The sequence below is a fragment of the Podarcis tiliguerta genome (assembly GCF_965153285.1).
Source record: "Podarcis tiliguerta genome assembly, chromosome: 5".
NCBI classification, from domain to species: domain Eukaryota; kingdom Metazoa; phylum Chordata; class Lepidosauria; order Squamata; family Lacertidae; genus Podarcis; species Podarcis tiliguerta.
In genome coordinates, this window is record NC_139538.1 from 57,776,639 (window position 1) to 57,796,638 (window position 20,000).

At 38.8% G+C, this 20,000-nt stretch overlaps 1 protein-coding gene and 1 long non-coding RNA gene across 28 annotated transcripts in view; one reads left to right on the plus strand and one right to left on the minus strand.

The window, feature by feature from the left end:
* LOC310677224 overlaps nt 1–19,028 on the plus strand; it is a 40,675-nt gene extending 21,647 nt beyond the window's left edge. Inside the window, exon 3 of the long non-coding RNA XR_014511005.1 lies at nt 18,886–19,028. This is a non-coding gene — a long non-coding RNA (uncharacterized lncRNA). The remainder of the gene's footprint in view (nt 1–18,885) is intronic.
* The window catches only part of EBF3 (EBF transcription factor 3), a gene marked incomplete at its 3' end in the record, with an annotated part of 178,522 nt that overhangs the window by 92,006 nt on the left and 66,516 nt on the right, over nt 1–20,000 (minus strand). The gene's annotated exons all lie outside the window — the stretch shown is intronic.

The window sequence follows — 20,000 nt, forward strand, 5'->3', positions numbered from 1 at the left end:
AAAATTAATGTTGTTTATATCCCACTCTTCCTTGGAAAGTTCGGATTGCTTATCCTACTTTTCCAGTGATCTCACTAAAACTAGGGCTGAGGAACCTAAGGTCCTGGGATGAAATTGGTCCCTCTAACCCTCTCAATCTGTCCCTCAAGCTACATCACTCCTTATTACGCCTGCTGCATTCCCACCTCAAGTGCTTTTGCCTGGCTGGAATGTGTCCTTGAACTGTCATAATGCCTCTTGTGTGCCTCGATGGAACATGAAGTGTGTGTGTGTGTGTGTGTATAGAAACCTCTGTTGTTTGCGTGGTACAAAGGCAAGTGTCTCTTCTTTTGCTCCACTAACTTTTGCCTCTGGCCTCACCCACTTCTGGCATACAGAAACTTCCCCAGCCATTTCCTCACCAGACCCATACTCACTTAGATTCAACAATGCTACAACAATCAAGCACTCTCATATCATTCATTGGGTCCAGTCCATGCAATGCTCTGATGGAAGTACACATTTGCCCATTACAATATGGGTGTACATTTGGACTGTGTTAAGATACTGTCATGTTGGTGATGTGGCAGTGGATGTGCAAAGCCCCTCTGCCAACATGTGTTCCAGGTTTCCGCATGAGTTTCCATATACTGAATGTAAAATACTCTTGTTTTCTTATTGGAAAATGATTGTCTAGGATCTCTATTGGCTGTCGAAGATGATAAAAGAATCAGATCTTCTGTTTCAAAGGAAAGGAGGCTTCATCTCTTTCTGAACTTTTAAGAACTTCATGACTATTTACAAATAACAAGACAAGTATTTGTATAGTCAATCCTCTTTTCTTATTGCAGACTAATCTGTAATTCATATTAAACAATTTTCCAAATGCTAAATGCCAAGAATTAAGCTAAGAATTTTGGGAACTACAGTCCTTTTGATCAGATGCTTCTAATGAACTGGGTTGTAGTCTACAAAAGCTTATGCAATAATAAATGTGTTTGTCTTCAATGTATAAGATTCTTTTCTTGTTTTTAAAGTTTACAGAGAAATCTGAATTTTCAGACCTTTTCATTGTAGTATTACAGGGTCCATTTCATATGACTTACCCTACATAATAATAAACTTTAATGATAAAATGTTGGCTTGATCTTCTCCGGTCAGTTTATAAATGTTATTCCTTAAAGGGGGGGGGCATGTTTTTCACTTCTTTTGAAACTCATTTCTTCCTTTGTTATTGATGTTTAGTCTAAACTGTCATTAGTTAAATTAATTTTCTTTCAAATATAGTAGAATAGAGCCCACAAAGGGAAATCTTATGAGACTGTAAAAGTAGACCATAATTTAGAGGAAATTCAGTGTTCCCTGCTCATGTCATCACTGCAGAGAAACACTTTAATTTGATATGAATTTCTCAAGAGAAACTTCAAATTAACTTAGATTTAGCTATGTTTGAGGTATGATAAGTGAAGATGGCAAAATAGACTATTCTTTGCTGACTCCAGTGTTTCAGTGTTGGTGCTTCTATATGTTCTTTTTTATTTTCTGCTCAGGCTAAATAAATGCCAATATTCACCTTGAAAGAGTCATCATAAAGAAATCCCCTTGGGATATAAAAAATATACTTCTCTCATCCTCCTTCCAAACAGTGTCAGATGAAGTTAAAAGACCCAGTAAATGTGCTAAAATCTGCTTATGTGATTTTTTTTTTTTTTTGTATAAGTGAGCAGTCATCACATACTGTCAAAATACGCCGCATACAAAATATGTGATGCTTTGTAATATACTGTATGTGTGTGACACACAAAAAGTTTATAAGCCAGTCCTGCAGTTTCTTTGTATGACTTGAAAGTTTGTGCAAATTGCTGGATGCTAGTATTGTAAATTATGCTTTGGACCATATTTTACAATATTGTACAGCAAACTCTATGGCTAAAGGCCAGATACAGTTTCATGTGAACCTCAAACTTGCAATTCAGTTTTATAACTCAGTGCTTGCAATTTACTTTGGTTTCATTTTGGGGAGTGTAATGTTACTTTTAGCTGCAAGGAACACAGAGCAGAATGGCTAGATAACTAAATGGCAGAAGGTTTATATGCTTGGCAGGAGAGGTTTTTGGTGCAAAACTTGGCATAAGGTCATTTAATAATTATGTAAACACTATTCCCAACACACTCACACATTTACACCCATTGAGGATGCAGAAGAAGCATCTTGCTGTACACTAAAACAACAAAATTGAAGAGGCCAGTTCACAGGCTGCTTTGCTCTGCAGCAGTCCCCCTGACAATGTCAACAGAGTACTGCTAAGGTTGTAAAGTCTCCTAAAACTCTGGAGGATGCCTGTTTGGTCCCTGAGGAGATGGGCTTCAGCTGGGTGTCACAGTAACAGGTAGGTGAAAGGTAGCCATTTGACAGCAGGGGACAAATTCACTGGAGGTTTGCATTTCCATGTGCCCTGCAGAGATATCACAAGTAGTGCTTTAGGTCCCAGTTACCAGTATAGCAACATTAAGAACGCAGCCTAAACATCTCAGAAACAGTGTAATGGCACACAAAGTAATAGTTCTGTTTAGTTTACATATGAAAATGAATTTGAAAACTAGGATTGGCATTTCTTTGGGTCTATTTGTGATATACCACGGCATGCCATGACTGGAGCAGGCAGAGAAAAAGTGTGATAACAACATAATCCTGCTGTTCCTATGAAAAACATAGGAGTGGCTGTTTCAGCAAGGTAATGATTCTGGGACATAATTTAGCCTCACACACAGCTGCCAAGAGCACAGTCGGGCCATTCTCAGAGATGGGAGACTGTACCAAATGCCAAGGCTTATGGAGAGGCAGAAATAAGTGAGCAGTCTGCTAAGCACTTGTTATCCAGAAGAACCCAATGACCTTGGGTTGGGGACACTACTGAATTGCCATTCTGCATACCTTCTTCAGCATTCTGCTGATCAATTAATGCAGTAGTTGCCCCTTATCCATTTTACCTATTGACAACAAGGGCCTGTCCCTGATTCCTGTTTATGCATAGAACACAACTCAATGGTCAAAACTGTCATGGTCTTAAAGAAAAGCAGTCTATAGTGGGGCCTTGGGCCACTGGATGCCCCTGTAGGAGTATCTTGTCTTGCTGGGCACAACAGGGTATATGCGTGTCACTGTACCAGAAAGCTTAGTCTGTAGTCTTTTCTTGGATGCTACACATATAACTGGTCTTCCTTGACCTCTGTATTTTTTTATCAATTTGCCACACCTCCTCACTGTTCCCTTAGCAAGCTGGACCTATGACTTATAAGAACTCCTCTCTCACTGTTTTTGGACTTTAGACTTTAGCAATATTATTTAAATGGCTTATATTATCTAGTCTAGTCCAGCAAGTCTTCTGAACAAAATAATTTAGTGTGAATTTTAGCAAAATACTCCAAACAGACCACTTGAGAGCTTGCACACAGCATGGTAAATGTTGTATCATGGAATTTTCTGGAAGGTCCCTACATTCAAAAATCCCCAGTCAATTGTTCTAAAGAGCATCTATTCCCACATAAAGGTACATAGGACTGGTGCAGTATCAGGCCAAGCTACTATTGCTACTACTTATATTTATAGTTTACTCACACACCCAAACTTTTAGTCAGCAACAATGTTGAAATCATAAACCAATTTCAATTATTTAAACCACTTGCATCCGCTCCTATCCCTGGTCAACAAAATGCAATTGCAACCATGTTTTATGCCTCCTCTTATTGATATCAATCTCTAGTATAGTTGAGCTTCTAGAGAACGTATTGTCAAATTTAAGAGGCAGCCATCAAGAATACTGGCTGTGAACATCCTTGCAATCAACTCAGAATTCAAAGCAGTGCTAAGAAGGTAACTCCGTCAGTACAAGCATTTCTGCTTGACTGATGGAACAATCTCCCCTCTCCTTCCCGATACACTATTCTAGGAATTCTCCCAATCATCCACTTGCCACCACAGCCAATTTGGTGTGCGTGCAGGAGGTACACCCCTTCCACTAGCAGAACGTATTGCTCTAGCTCCTGCTAGCACAACTATTTCATTGAATCTGGCCCATTCTATTTGTAGAACTGGGGTTGCAGAAGCTATCCCCCAGGTTTAAGAATTTCCCTCCCGCCTTAATGGCATTTTGATTCCTTGGCCACTTGGACTCCTGACTGAGTCAATTTCTAAAAATAACAAATTTGTATTATCAAATAAAGGTAATCTATCAAGGAAACGCTAGCCTTTTTAAACAGATTTCTTCATCACATACAGCTATCACAGAGACGTTTTCAAGAGATACTATAAAACCACATTAAAACACAATGGGCTATATCCAGCTAACTCACATTCCCAGAAGACCTTCTGAAACTGAGTTAGTCAAGTGCAGTAGTTTCAATGGGTGTGCTCTTGAATGTGAGCTAATCACATGCAATTATCCTTCAAACAATAAAACATAGCAGTGCCAAGTAAAAACTTGGACAACCGATTAATGTATTTCAAAAGTGCAGGAGAATAGTTCCACTGCCAAGTTAAAATGTAATCCCATATGGAAAGAGGATTCCATAGACAAGAAGACTCTACCTCGTACCACCAGGCAGTGAACCATACCTGCCTGGACCTGGGCTAGTTGATATGGGAGGTGCTCAGATAGAAAACCAGGTCAGATAATTAAGGGTCTTTTGCATTGGCAACTGAAAGGTGAAGCCATCATTTTATGAAATTTAATGTAATACCAGGCATTTTCAACAATTTTACATATTTGTTGTCTTATAGATTTGTACTTAAATATGCTGTATGTATTTTGAATTATTAGCTTATTGTGATTAATCTATGGGAAATAAGAACAGAAAAGTATAGATGGTGTCCCATGAACATTTTGTTAGTTATAGCCAGCAACTTCCATCAAACCAGGAAGACATTAGGAAACCAGTGTGACCTACCACCATCATTTTGTGCCACTTTAAAACTTTTGAACAGTCAACAAGGGAAACTCCATGTGTACAACCTAACATGAATAATCTAGCTTTTAGCTAGGTTCAGTCTGATAGAAGAGGCTGCAGACATCTAACCACGTCTGGCCATTGGCACAAACTGGGCGTTCAGACTCAGTGATGAATCTCAGGAACACTACATGGTTGCAAGCATCAGTGAGTTATAAGAAGTTGAACAGCACAAATTATGGCAGTCCAAGTCTCCCATTCCAAAGTTACCGTACATTCAAATGCAAGTCTTGCTTATACTTCTGTCTTAATGGAGTTAAATTCAGTTCAAATATCCAGCCTCTAATCACAGGAAGTCACTGGCAATCCACTGACATTCAAGGATCTGAGTCAGATAAAAACAATACTGCTAAGTATCACCAGTATACGGATGACATTACAATTTCACCCAGTAACCAGGCACAGCTTCAAGGGTCAGCACCAGACACTTGCCAAAAGCCCATACTCTACTAGAGACGCCTACTACAAATATCTGGCCTCCTGGTCCTTCTTGCTATTGCTATTGCTGACCGTCACTCCCCTCTGTGGCTGAGCTACTAATGAAAAGGGGATAAAGAGATGGGCACAATGAGGGAGAGGGGACCACCAAGAGCATCTTGTCCAATTACCCTCAAAACCTATGGCCACCACTGACTTTTGGGACAAGATGGAATAAATGTACTTCAGCTATAAAGCTGTAGGTGATGTTCTTTCACTACTACTTCTGGGGCTACTTCAATGGGAGTACTGTGAAAATGGTCACTTTAAATTGAGATACTTTTGAAGATACGGTCTAGGCAGACTCTATGGTTTAAAGCACATTTCACCAACCTGGTGCCCTCCAGCTGTTTTGGACAACTCCCATGGCAATGTTGACTGAGGCTAATGGAAGGTGTGGTCCAAAACATCTGGAGGGCACCAGGTTGGGGAATGCTGATTTAGAGTGATGGATCTTGGATTTGCAGATCAAGTAGACTTTCCAAGCAAGCTGGGAATGATGCTTTTTAAGCAGTTGCAGCACAGAACAGCTGCAGTCTCCATCCCTTATTTCTGAACTGAGCAATCATAGATAAGAGGAAGTAGAGGGGAGGTGCGGACAGTAGTAACAACCTGAGAGTGAGCAGTTTCCAAGAACAATGTGGAGGGAAAAGAAAAGTGGGTTAGGAAGTAGAAGAACAGGAAGGAGTAAGTATTTGAGAGGAATAGAATCAGTAGCAGTGAGGAATAATACTTTGCTGCAGCAGGAAGCAAAGACCAGCAGTTGGGAGGTATATGTTGGGGCGGCTCTTGACCACAAAGGTTTCTGTATGAAACACTCCAGCTTATGAAAATAAGGCAGTCTCTCATCTATATTCCTAAGATTTGCAGTCTTATTAACATGTACTCTGGACTTCATCATTTCAATTGGGCTACTTCAGAGTACAATGTTTTGAGGCTTCAGCCAAGTACCCTGATATCACAATCACTGCTTTTCCAAGAAGGAGAGACTTTGTAAACATATTTCCTCCAGTATCTTCCATGCATAACCAGCCTGAGGGTGATGGAAAGGTTGCATCTCCCTCACATGCTCTAGTTCAAGTAGCTATTCATGCATTTCAAACAAATACAGATTAGGGAGCAAGAAGTCAAAAGGCTGATCTCTTGAAGTTTCGATGATGACTTTTGCATTTCTTTAACATATTCCTAAGAACATTCTGTTTTAGGGAAAACATTTGTATGCCTTGAATAGCATATTACTAAGAACATTATCCAGCTTTATGTCATCATTAACAATTATTTATGTTAGCAAGATATAAAACCTAGGATGTTGCTTCTTTATATATATATAAACTACCTTGAAAATTCAACTGAAGTGCTGTGTATAAACACCTAAAATAAATAAATGTTAAAGTTGCCACATGAATTATCAGTGTAACAATTGTGTGCTTTTTGTTTTTGCCATAATTGCCTTTTTGTAAAAACTAATGCTTTACAATCAGAAATGTGAGCAGGAAATCTACATTCAGTATTCAGAACAACTTTCGATTAGATGCTCATGGAGTAACACACTACCTCATGCCTCTACATCCACTTTGGTCACGGCATTTTGCATGAGTTGCAATTTCTGGACTGTCTTTAAGGGCAACCCCAAAGACAGCACATTGCAATAGACCAACTTCACTGTTACCAGAGAATGAGTAACCATGGTCAAGCTACCACTGTCCAGAAATAACCACAGTTGGTTCATCCAGCCAAAGATGAACTTAGGTACTCATTAGCCAATGAGCCCACCTGAGCCCAAAATGACAATGAGGTTCCAGAAGCACATTCAAACTACGTACCTAATCTTTAAGGGGAGTACAACCCCATCAAGAACAAGTAGTTAGTATTTCCAACTCCCAGACATGAGTAATGCCTACCCATAGCAGCTCCGTCTTGTCTGGATTCAGCTTCAATTAACCGGCCCCCATCCAGTCCATTACCACCTCCAGACCCAGGTTCAGGAGTTGGTATAATGAAACAGAGGGACAGAGGTGGGTGTTGACACTTTGTTCCCAATCCCTTGGTGACTGTTTCCAGCAGCTTCATATAGATGTAATAGCAACAAGACTGAACCCTGTGGGACTCTGTAGAAAAGTTCTCATAATGCCATGCAGAAGTTACTGAATGGTATTATCTGGAACTATTCTTGGAGGTAGGAGCATAACCACCGCAAAGCAGTGCCACCAACTTACTTAGATAGCCTGGAAGATACAATGCTCAAGGAAAATCAAAAGGGTTAAATTCCCCGTAGCCCTCCCTGGCACAGGTCATTGACCAACAAAGTTTCAGTCCCAAAACTCAATTTGAAGCTAGACTGATGAGGATCTAGATTGTCAGAGGCTGTATGCTTCCGAATGCCAGTTGTGGGAAATCACAAATGGAGAGTGCTATTGAACTCAAGTCCTACTTTGGGGCTTCCCACAGGCATCTGGCTGGCCAGTGTGAGAAAAGGATGCCCCACTGGTCTGATCCAGCAAGCTCTTCTTCTGTTCTTACGATAATCAGTTTCATCCAAAGGCATGTCTGATGCTGCATGCCCTGCTTTTTAACACATTACCCATAAAGGCATAGTGGCAAGTGCAGACAAAACTTAACCACAGCTTTGGTTCCCAACCTGAAGAGTAGTTTACAAAGTAGAAAATACAAAGCATATTTTTGAATGAAAATCCTTCATACGATTCCTTAAGAGCAGCCTCTGAAATATCCAGTTGGGACTGGAAAGACAGAGATCAGCTAACAAAGGCAGTATGTGGCAGATCCCCTGGTATTGGCAGGAGGGCAGAGGCTGCCACATGTTTACATGTTACCTACCCTGGGCTATTGTCTGATCCATGCATCTTATGTCAGTACAGATTTTCAATGCAGCTACGAGGAGTAACACTGGATCCAAGTAAAGAAAAAGAGCACGATTGGGAAGGCAGCTAAGATTCCTTTCTGTGCAGAGCTGGGGAGACACCTCCATGTGTGACTCTCGAAGGGGGAGGGGAAGACCATCTGGACCACTGAGAGCAACTTACACACAATTACTTAATTGCAGTTTTGAATGAAATTGTCCATCATAAAAGATGCCTGAAGAATTTTGACTTTAACAGCCTGCCTGAAGGAGCTATAATATACCACTGTTATCGTTTGTCTTAATTTTTATTTCTCAATCACAAACTGTAGCCTCCACTTCAGAAATATTTGGGATTTAGTTTTAATTGTACTGCTTTCAACACACACATAACATATCTCTTTGTGTTGAAAGCATCATGGTGATTTATCCTCATTATTGTGTAAATAGGTTTCGGCAGTTCTCAGTAAATAAAACAAAGAGTGACAGGAGGAAAAGGGGGAATTTGCTTTCCTACCAATTAGAGTAGCCTTAGGCAGTACTTTTAAGAGGAGATAAATCCTGCAAATCACTAAAATGATCCTGTCACATGCACCAAATATTAAAATCACACAGCGGCACACTTCATACAGTTTGCTTTGGTTTAATGAGTTGGGGTGGGCTTCGTCATGAGGTTTGCTTCTCACAGTTGGGGACTGTTGATTGACAGTGGAGATCATGCCCAACTGCAGCTTCCTAACCAGTAGGGCCAGATGGAAAATTGCAATTCACGTTTAATATGCAGTTTTTCAGAGAATGAAAATTCCCAAATTGTCTTTTCACCTCCTACCTCTAAAATTCTTTCCCTTAATAAATGCAGAATATGCTACGTATTAGCCAATAATGCTTTACTCCACCCCCCTCTCTTTCCAAAAGTATTAAAACGAAACATGGATGAGATCCCTATTAAGCCACCAACCTGTTAACTTCTTCAATTATGTAAGTTTTTCAAAGATTAAAAGATAAGTTTATGGAACATATGCTGTGATGCCCAAGCACTTTAAAGGGAATATCAAGGTAATGATGCTGCCTCACAATAAAAAGAATATGGGAACCATCTGCTTGACTAAGTGCACATTCTGTTTGTCAAAATTTGCCTGAGTTTTTAATCCCGTACAAATGAAATGGTGCACTTTTGACTTCTGAAGTATTGCAACAATGTGTTTTTGTCAAATATTTTCACATTTAGTTAGCCGAAAGTTCTTATCACTTTGGGGAGGGGGGTCGAATTCTTTTCTAACCACTGAAGCATTGTGCGCTATATATTGAAGAATATATTGTAAAGGCACAGTTTATATTGGGGTTATAATGGCAAACAAGATGTGGAAGACGCAGAACGCGCTGCTCTAAGAGTTCCTATAACAGATAACCTTACGACAACAGCTTTAGTAAGTGTATCCTATTTTCAGCGACTACCTTTTCTCCCTTTTCTTCCTGCAGTCAAGTTTTACACGTTGACATTTATACTTAGTACGGTGAGCAATGATTGCTACCTTGTTACAGTGCTTTCTCTCTTTCTTTCTTTTATCCAACTCCCCCCCCCCCCGCGCTCCCCGCCCTTTTTGGTGCAATGCTTTATGAGAGTGAAATGTATGACAGGAACCCCAGTAACCTGAGCCCCTGGGTCAGTAATGTATTAAAACAAAACAAGACACACATGGCTTAAGCACAGCAAGAAATCATGCAAGAATGGGAGTTTCAGACAGGCTAAGATAAAGAAGGCCTACCTAACAGCTGCAATTATAGCCCTAGTTATATGAGTCAATCCATTATTGCATATGGGCTTGACAAATTACCATCAACGCCAAAATAGAACAACAGTGAAGCAATTTAGGTTTGATTTTTTAAATATTTTTTTTATTGTAAGCTCCATTGAAATGAATTGAGCTTATTGCAGAATACATGATCTTCAGATCGTTTGGTGTAACAGACGTTTTGGGAAGCTGGTATTTTCAAATGTACAGATGAAGACAATTAATGGAAAATAATTGGAAACTATTGTTTCAAATGAGCTGTAGAAATCCAGGAACTAAAACATACAGTTAAATTGATATTCTTACTGTTAGCTTTTCAGCAATGCATTTAAAATCACAAAGCTGAAATATGAGAATAATTTATTTTAGCATTAAATGACTCTTAACAATGAATACTTCCAGCGACAGATTACTTTTCTCCTGTTTCTTTCCTGTAAATCACTTGAGAAAGTGTTTGTTTCAATTTACTCTTGGCCTTATCTCTACGATCTCTCACATATGCACTATATCTTGTGTAATATCTTTTTCAGCCTTTCAGTTTTGTCCAAGGGTGGATTCACATATCCATGGGATGTTGACCTGTAATGTACATTTCTGTGCCACGCCAAGATGACAGGTTTTGCTATAATCCTCAACCACATGTAATTTCTCTCCATGCATACAGGTGTACATTTATATATGATCATTTTCAGTTACTTTGGACAAATGCAAGGAGATACTATGCAAAAAAACAACCGCAGCTCAAGGCACAGGTACCTGAATCAGAAAATATAAGTGGTTCCCTGTATGATTACAAAAGTGTAATAATAAATTAAGGTTGCAATCTACTTATGCCTACTACTATAGGCACTTACTGAATGGGACATACTTTTGAATAGATATGTATAAGATTGCACTGTTGGAAATACAATGATATACTGTCTGCAGCTTCCCAAGGCTCTCCCCAAACCAGCACATTTTCATTAGTGCTGGGAAAAAGGGGAGGATCTAAACTGAGGCTGCTAGGGGAGATGGGGTTTGCGGCAGGTGAGAGTGATTCCAAAGGGGGAACATCAAAGACATTTGGGTCATGTCATTGGGACTCACCCTCTTTGTATTCATTTCATCCCCCTAGTATTTTCAAGGGGAGGAGGGAGTTGTCAACTTTTTATCTCAGCCATTTCCAGAACGAGAGAACGGCTGTTCTGGAGCCAGCCAACCCCCTGGCTTTGTAATGATGTTGGTAAATGTCAGGTTTGTCCAGAATAAAATATATTTCGTCCATGATTTGATTGTGGATGAGAGAGCTGATTTGGCATGCATAATCATGTCAGAGGGGCAAGGAAAGGGAGTCACGACCATCCACAGAGCAGTGTACTAGATTGTTTTTCATTGTTGTGGCCTAATGATACGGGCAAACTACTTTAAAAATTCCTGCCCCTTCACATTCCTGAGCACTTTCACTCCTTAGAGCTACCCATAGAGGGTTGACTGGGTGAGTCCAGGGCATGGGCGTAGCTGAGGGGGGAGTTGCCCCCCCCATCAAGTAAAACAATAAAAATACTTAACTAACTGACCAATCACATCAGTTTTGCTCCACCTAACAAAAGTCCTGCCTCCCCAAAAAAGTCCTGGCTATGTCCATGGTCCAGGGAGTGATCAACTTCTAACTGGAGAAGGACATACCATCTTGAAGGATGCAATGGCAAGTCCTCTTCTTAAGAAACCACCCCTGACCCAGAAGTTAGTTAAAAGACTACTGCTCAGTAGCAAACATTTGTCAGGAGACAGATGTGGGGAGTGCAACCCTTTTCATTTTCCTAGCTGTAATAGTTATTTGTTTTGAACTGTTTTAAAGATGTATTTTTATATTGTTATAACCCACCCTTAGGACCTTTTGGTGATGGGCGGGTAATAAACCTAACAACAACAACAACACCAACAACAACAACAGGCATGTTTAGCCTGGTAAAGAGGAGGCTGAGAAGAGATATGGCGTTATTGAGTATTTACAAACAAACTGTAACAGATTAAAACATTGGCAGGGCTATTGTAAAAACCTGCAGTTTAAAACGTGTGTGTGTGTTTTATATTAGAATAGACGAATAAAAGAATAAGTTAAGACAATTTGGAGTATGCAGGAAAGGACAAAAATAAATGTAAGGAACTGCAGAAAAAGGGGGAAGGGAGTCAAACCGTAAATGTTAAAACTTGGCAAAATAATTGTTGTAATGTATATAAATGAAAATTATAAATAAAAATCTTAAATAAGAGAAGGGATATGACAGCCACATCAAATATCTAAAGTGCTGTCACATGGTGGATGAAGGAAGCATGTTTTCTCCTGCTCTGGAGGCTAGGAGGGAAACCAATGGATTCAAGTTACAAGAAAGGAGATTTTGACTAAACTTCAGGAAGAACTTTCTGAAAGTAAGAGTGGTTCAACAGTGGAACAGACTCCCATTAGAGGTGGGGGAGCCTTCTTCCTTGGAGGTTTTAAAGCTAAGGTTGGATGGCCATATGTCTGTATGATATAGTTGAGATTTCCGCATTGCAGGGGTTTGGACTAGATAACCCTCACAGTCCCTTCCAATTCTATGATTCTACTATTCTATGATGTCTACTCAGCTGTAACTCTTATTGAGTTGAATGAAACTTACTCACAGCTAAATGCGTATAGGATTTCAGCCTACATCTTAAGACCAGGCAGGGTACTTCTTTAAATAATACATTTGCTCAAGTTAGCTGTCAAACAAAGAATTATTCAAAAAAGGTATCAATAATAAGACTGAAGAGTAGTTCAAATATCTAAAATCCATTCTTTACAAAGCAGCCCCTGTGTGTGAGAAAGACACAGACAGACAGACAGACAGACAGACAAGGAAGGAAAGGGCAATGACTGTATTCTTTTGATTAAGAAAAACCCTATTTTTTAAAAGGTGCCACTATTATGATTTTACATGTCAGTCCTAAACATGTTTAGCTAGAAATCAGTACTAGACTGCAATTGTAATGATACTTTGGTATGCCCCGTTGTGCGGAGAGAGTCTCCTTTAAATTCCTGGGCGTTTACCCTAGTGAGGACCTCACTTGGAAAATCAACATAACTCAGGTGGTCAGAAAGGCCCAACAGAGACTCCATTTCCTCAGGGTCTTGTGAAAGAATAATGTTAAACAACAACTGATGAACTCCTTTTACTGGTCCACATTAGAAAGTGTCCTTTCATATTGTATCACAGTGTGGTATGCTGGCCTGACAGCCACGGACAGAAAGTCTCTACAGAGGGTGGTGAATACAGCCCATGATATCATGGGCTGTCCCTTGAGTCATCGCAAGTGATCGTTGCCTTAGGAGAGCGAGAAAAATTCTCAGGGATGACCCACACCCTGGCCAGCACCTCTTTAATCTTCTACCCTCGGGCAGGAGATACAGAAGTATAATCAGTCATACCAACAAGCTAAAAAATAGCTTCTATCCTTGGGCTGTTAAGGCTGTTGAACTGAAAATAACATAGCGAAATTGACTTGCGAGGTGGTGTGTTGTTCGATAAGAGATTGAGTGTTTGAGGGGCGGGGAGCTCGTTTAATTTCATTGTACACAGGTTGTACAATGACAATAAAGGTGTTGTTCTTGTTTATGTGCTGTGAATTGCTTTGGGCATATCTATGTTGGAAAGTGGCAAACAAATTAAAACAATAATAAGTAATAAATACTTGTTTTCACTGGAATTTTCTTCCAAGTAAGGGTCAAATGCAGAAATTCATTCCATTCGCATCCTGTTATTATCATCCATATTTCTTAAAGATGGGAATGATTCACAAGTTACTTTTCATGGAAAATAACCATGACACATTCCTCTCATATACAATCCTCCCATTACAAATGCTACTGGAGCTGCCTGAGAAACAGCAATGTGGAACTGGTAAACAAGCCACACAGGTAACATTCGATCTGGGCCATTCGAAGAGCTACATTTGACATATAGTCTCCAAGAATAACTCCTCTTTAATTTCAATGGTCAGCCCTAGCTGTCAAATTTAGAGTAGGTGCAAGGCTCCATCCAGAACAATGAAATGGCTTCTAGGCAAATAATTGCATCAAGGAAAAGACACCAAGGTGTCATTTATAATTACTCTATCCACCTGCCTCAGATTTCCTGCTCTTTGTAAAATATCAGTAAAAATAAACTGAAAATAAACAGAGAGGAAACAACACATGTAAAGACAATTCCTAGAACAGTAGCAAATCAGGCTCTTAGTCTGTGTGCTTACATATTCCATAAACATTTAGTAGTTTACAAATCCCCAGAATTATCATTTTAAAGAAATCCTAGTTGTTTCATTTATTGTGGTGTGTATGAGTGTGCACGTGTATGTACATAGATTTTTGGGATTTTTTCAATTTGTTTTCTCTGCCAAAGATACCATCACTACTTTTCAATATTATGAACACACACACACACACAGGCTTTCTATTTCTCCCCTCCTCTCCCACCATTTGCTACTGGCTGAAAACTGTAGTTTTTAGAAATGTAGTTTAAACATACATCTAATGGAAAACATAATCAGACCTGTGACTTTCCAATATATTAGGCTGTGCCATTTTTATTTTATTATTAATTTGATATCAACCTGAGCAGAATTCAAGAGTGATTTTCACAATATGATTTACATACTGGACTGAGTGTATATTTAAAATAATTTGGACTGAATTATTCTTAGTAGAATAGATGGCCACAGGAAAAAGATCGGGAAATAAAAGCAGCTTTAGTCAGAATCTAAGCAATTTGCTGCCAAATACGAGCTGCATTTCCCCAGATTATAATTTACACTGTATTAACTGTCAAGAGTACTTTTGAGAAATATAGATAACAATTCAGATGCAATCGATAGGTAGTGACAGTTGATTTTAAAGCTTAATGCAAGACAAGGAAAAAATGACTGGTGTATCAGCTCTGGAAGAATAAATTTGTTTTGTATTTGATTTTTGTGTTAAATTTATTACTGCCAAGAACAGCTCTTTCAATAATAATAAGAACAAGATTGTGAAATTGCAACATGTTTGTCTCCCACAGTTTTCACTGCATATCCAATATAAAATGATGTCCCTTCTCAGTACTATAAATAGATCAAATTAAACTGCTCTATGTTCCTTTACTATAACCACTTCCTTAAGCCCGTTTCTCTGCCCCACCGAATTAAAAAAAAAAAACCCCAACCTTCAACCCAATTTACCATAATTAAAAATCCTCTGCAGTTAATTCTATATCTTCATCTTCTGGGAGCACAAAGAATATCTATTTTGTGAAACGTTATATAGATTTTTATGTCTATATAATTTTTGAGCCATCCAATCACCACCAACAAAAACCATAAAGCAAGAGGTTCAGACATATGATTGAGGAGAGTTGATATATCCTTGTCATAGTCAATAGAAGCCTTTTTTTCCAATTCTGTCAAAATGTCTAGTGTATATAATGTTAGGTTTTGATGTTGCTTCTGTACAATACCACAAGAAACTTACTTGACAAATATCAGGGAGAAAAAATTTCCCCTCTAGCCCAACTCTATTACACTGCTTATTCTATCGCTACAGCTGGGGATGCCTCTCAGCAGAACTGTACACTCAAAAAATCTACCAGCATGGCCAGAAATGAAATGATGAAACTTGCCACCGTTCAAACTTATCCATACTTCTCACTTATGACATGATTGATTTTCCTTCAGAATGCTCAAATATGGGATTGTCTTCCTTCTTTTTTTCACGGTGGTAACAGCTAATGTATACAGCCTTGGCCTGTCTGGGAATGGCAAGAAGTTGACATGTAGAAGAACAACTGAAATGAATACGGATGAAATTTGAAAGTGCAATTTTCCATCTGCCAATCACCTTTTAAAGGCACAAGTTAACCACCAATCAGGAAAATCCTTTGTGAAATCATACTCATTTAGACTTTTCTATTTGATAGGCCAGCTAGCCTCATTAATCAAGCTTTTAGATTCTGATACAAGTCTTGATCAGGTACTCTGCTTCCCCCCTTGCTTTAGGAATATTGTATCACATTTTCTCAATGAGTTATTGATAATTTATATTCTGAATTTAAAATATATAGTCTCCTTTTAAATAGAATTTGATTAGGTGACTACAAAATCTATTTCCCTTGTTATGGTACATAGCAGATCATTTCCTAGAGCCTGGCTCAGAAGAAAATGTGCGGTATTTCTAGCATTAATAATGTATGGTCACCAAAACCCGTTCTGGCCATAGCTTCAAGATGCTTCGAAATACAGCCAATTAAGGTTTATTTAATTATTAAGGTTGAATAAATAACAGCGAAACATGTTAAAAATCTTTCAGTTTCAGTCAATCATAATAAAAAATTAATGAGACTGGATAGAGAGCCATAAAAACTGATAGACTGCAATCGTGAATTATAAATTGGTATTGATTTTTTTCCTTTGCAATAACACTCTCAGGTAATCGTATGTTGCCACATGTAAAGTGCACTTTCCTGGATGAGACTAATATTAACTATCAAATATATATGAGATGGAGGCATTTATGACACTTCAGATTTCACAAACAAAAAGAAAAAAATACAATTTGTGGAATAATAGCATAGAACACAGAATCCTAGGGTGTTTATGGGAGCAGAAAGGGATCCCACTGTGCCATGAATTCATAAGACAGAGTTACCTTATTCTTCTGCTGCCATTTCTTCTCTGATATGTTACCTTGTTAGTATCACTAAGAAAAGCATAAATATTTTTTATTATTTGTGAGGCTCATCCTGTCTTGCTTAATAGACAGGCCACATGGAGTTAAAGCCATATTATATGGCCTGGTGCAGAAGTGATCATTCAGAAAACCAAAGCACATATTTTATACTGCCTAGCTTTATTAATTCTAAGCCCCCAAGAAATAGTGAGGGGATTTTCCAGTCTTCTTTTTATTGAAGTAACATGGAAACAAATAAGACATTTCCCTAGGCTAGCTCAGATAAAGTGGACAATTACTATTGGCATTCTACATGTAAATATTTAACACTTCACAGCTAGTTTGCACCTAAATGCCCATTAGATGTTGCTACAAGCCTGGACACTATTTCCCCACAGAGCTACATTGGCCTCCTCCGCAGTGTTTATTGGATTAGGGCTAACACACATCTTGTTCTAAATAGCACTGGAAAGGGACTTGGTTTAAGCGAGAGGAGAGAGAACCTCCCTTCTGACCAAATGGCTTCACTGAGTGACACAAACCAACTCCTCAAAGGAAACTCAAATGAAGCCAGTCACAATAACAGAATTTCTCTTGATCTAGATAATTGATAAGGCTCTGCTGCAGTTCATTAGCTAAAATGATCAGATTTACCCCTTTGAGTAAGAGAGCCTGCACTGACTATGTCAAGGAATAAGAAATCACTCTATATGGCTACTTTCGTTCTGTTTCGTGACACAGAAAGGGGGGGAAAAGATTCCTTCTAAAACGGTAAGGGCCAATTTCATTTATATCAATGAAACAGTCCCTCTTTCATGTGAACAAAACCTATGTTTATTTCTGTGTAAAATGCATAAGTTTTGTTTATTTTGCTTCTCATTCCCACATATGTTTCATAATATCTCATTACATCAATAGCACGGGTTGTGCAAATCTTCAAGGAAAGTGGGTAGAAAGTGCACATTGTACCAGATTTACAAATGGCAATATTTTAACATATTACTTAGTATGATTTAATGGATTACTTTAGTCAGTACTTATAATTACTTTGGTCATCTTCCAAAGGTTATTTTCAGCTTCATTAACAACTTAGTTAAGCCAAAGTATGTGCTCTTATACTAACATACAATCTAATTCTATGCGTCTTTACTCAGAAGTAAGTCCTACTATATTCCAGCGGCTTTCTCTCTGGTAAGCATGCATAGGCAACCCTATTATCTTCCATCTAAAATCAAGTCAGTGTAAACTCTGAAATAAGACAGAAGCAGCACCCAACCAAGCTTTGTGGAAAACCAAGCTTTCCCCAAAATGCAGTACAGTGGTACCTCAGTTTAAGAACAGCCCTGCTTACGAACTATTCGGTTTACGAACTCCGCAAAACTGGAAGTAGTGTCCTGGTTTGTGAACTTTACCTTGTTCTAAGAACAGAAGCTGAATGGTGGAAGGGCACTGGGGGCAGGAGGCCTCATTAGGGAAAGCACGCCTCGGTTTAGTCTTCTTATAAGGACTATTAATTATAATTATTAATTATATTATTATTTGTATATTGCCCTATACACGGGAGTCTCAGGGCGGTTCACAGAATATTTAGGTGCATGCCAGAGGATCATGAACCCACCTCTGCACATGCAGGCTCACTGTCTGCAACGTAGAGCATCATCTGCCATTACAAGAAGATGCTAGAAGTCCCTGCTTTGCACATCTCTGTTGATGCCTTTGACATACCTATTGGAGTGAATGCTCCTGGAATGTTAGGTGTTTTCTGTCTCTTCGTTCTCCTAATTAGTGTGTTCTCAGTAGCGATGATAATACAAACACCAACATTTTCAACACTTTAAGAATAAAGAAGAGCTTCGTAATTACTGGTGGTGATTATTTTTTAACTCTGTGAAGCCAACACAAGGATTTTATAAGCTACTAATATAAAACAACATGGTATGCAATTTTTAGGACACGCATAGTATTTTTCTTTCAGCTACTCTTCTCCACGCCGATTAACTTTTTACAATTCAGAAATAATAACTGAATTGTTTTCTTCTTTTTATCATCTACATTTTGTCCTTGTTTTATTTTAGCACTGGGGAAAAGAAGAGCTTGCTGGATCAGGCCAATGGCTGAATGTAGTCATTGTGGCTAGGAGCCATGGATAGACTTCCTTGAATTTGTCTAATCCTCTCTTATGTTGGTGGCCATCACTACATCCTGTTACTGTAGAATACTGCAGTATTCTGTTTCCTATTTTACTGTCAGGCACAAAAAGAGAAACTTTATTATTATTTATCTATATAAAGTTTTCTTAAGTGGTCAGAACAGATTAAAAAAATAGACATGCATGTTACATTTGGGATGCAAAGGTTCCACAAGAACCTTTGCCCTACTTAGAACAGAATTGTGACCTCAGTTATTTGAAGGGATCTGCTTAGCATTTTTATGAATTCTGCTCTAAGGTAAGTCTTGTTGAAGTTATGCTTCCCACATGTTACATGCATGTCTATTTTTCTAATTGGACCTTGCTACTTTTCATTTTTGATGAATTGCCTTCAGAGGTTCAGAAATCCACCTTTTTCATGCCCACCATCAACATTTGTGCCAAAAAAAGGTGTAAGATCCGACACGGGTGCATTTAAGTCCGTTGATTTCCAGACACTTAAGCATCTCTCTGTGCTCAGTTGTGATCATCATCTTGTGTTACTCCCTTGCGTCAAAACTACAGGCAATATACAAATACATTCATTTTTTAGGGCCAAGTACTTTACAGGAAAAGTATTGACTATCTAATGTTTCTTTGTTCAGCTGTTTTCAGAACATGCTCATCTATGTGACAAACTACTAAGGGCATGTGATTTTGATTCCTTGCAAGTGCCAGAAGTCACTGCCATCTCTCCTGTATCTGGAATTGTAGTGATACCCATGGGGTTTGCAACGAGACCGAAAAAAGCTTGCTTTAATTTGGTAAATAGTTTTCTGAGTCACTGCAGTGGTGCAACTACAGAATGGGATGAATCTCCCACTAAACACCAAACATACAAATCCCCTTCATAATACGTCCTCCATTCAAAGAACATATCTTTCCCTGTGTCATGATCTCAGTTACAAAGCTAGGTCACTGAATTTGAACCAGAGAAATCTCATGGAACATTGTGAGCCAGATACGAATGTCTTGAAAGACAGAAGGTGCATCTCTCTGGTA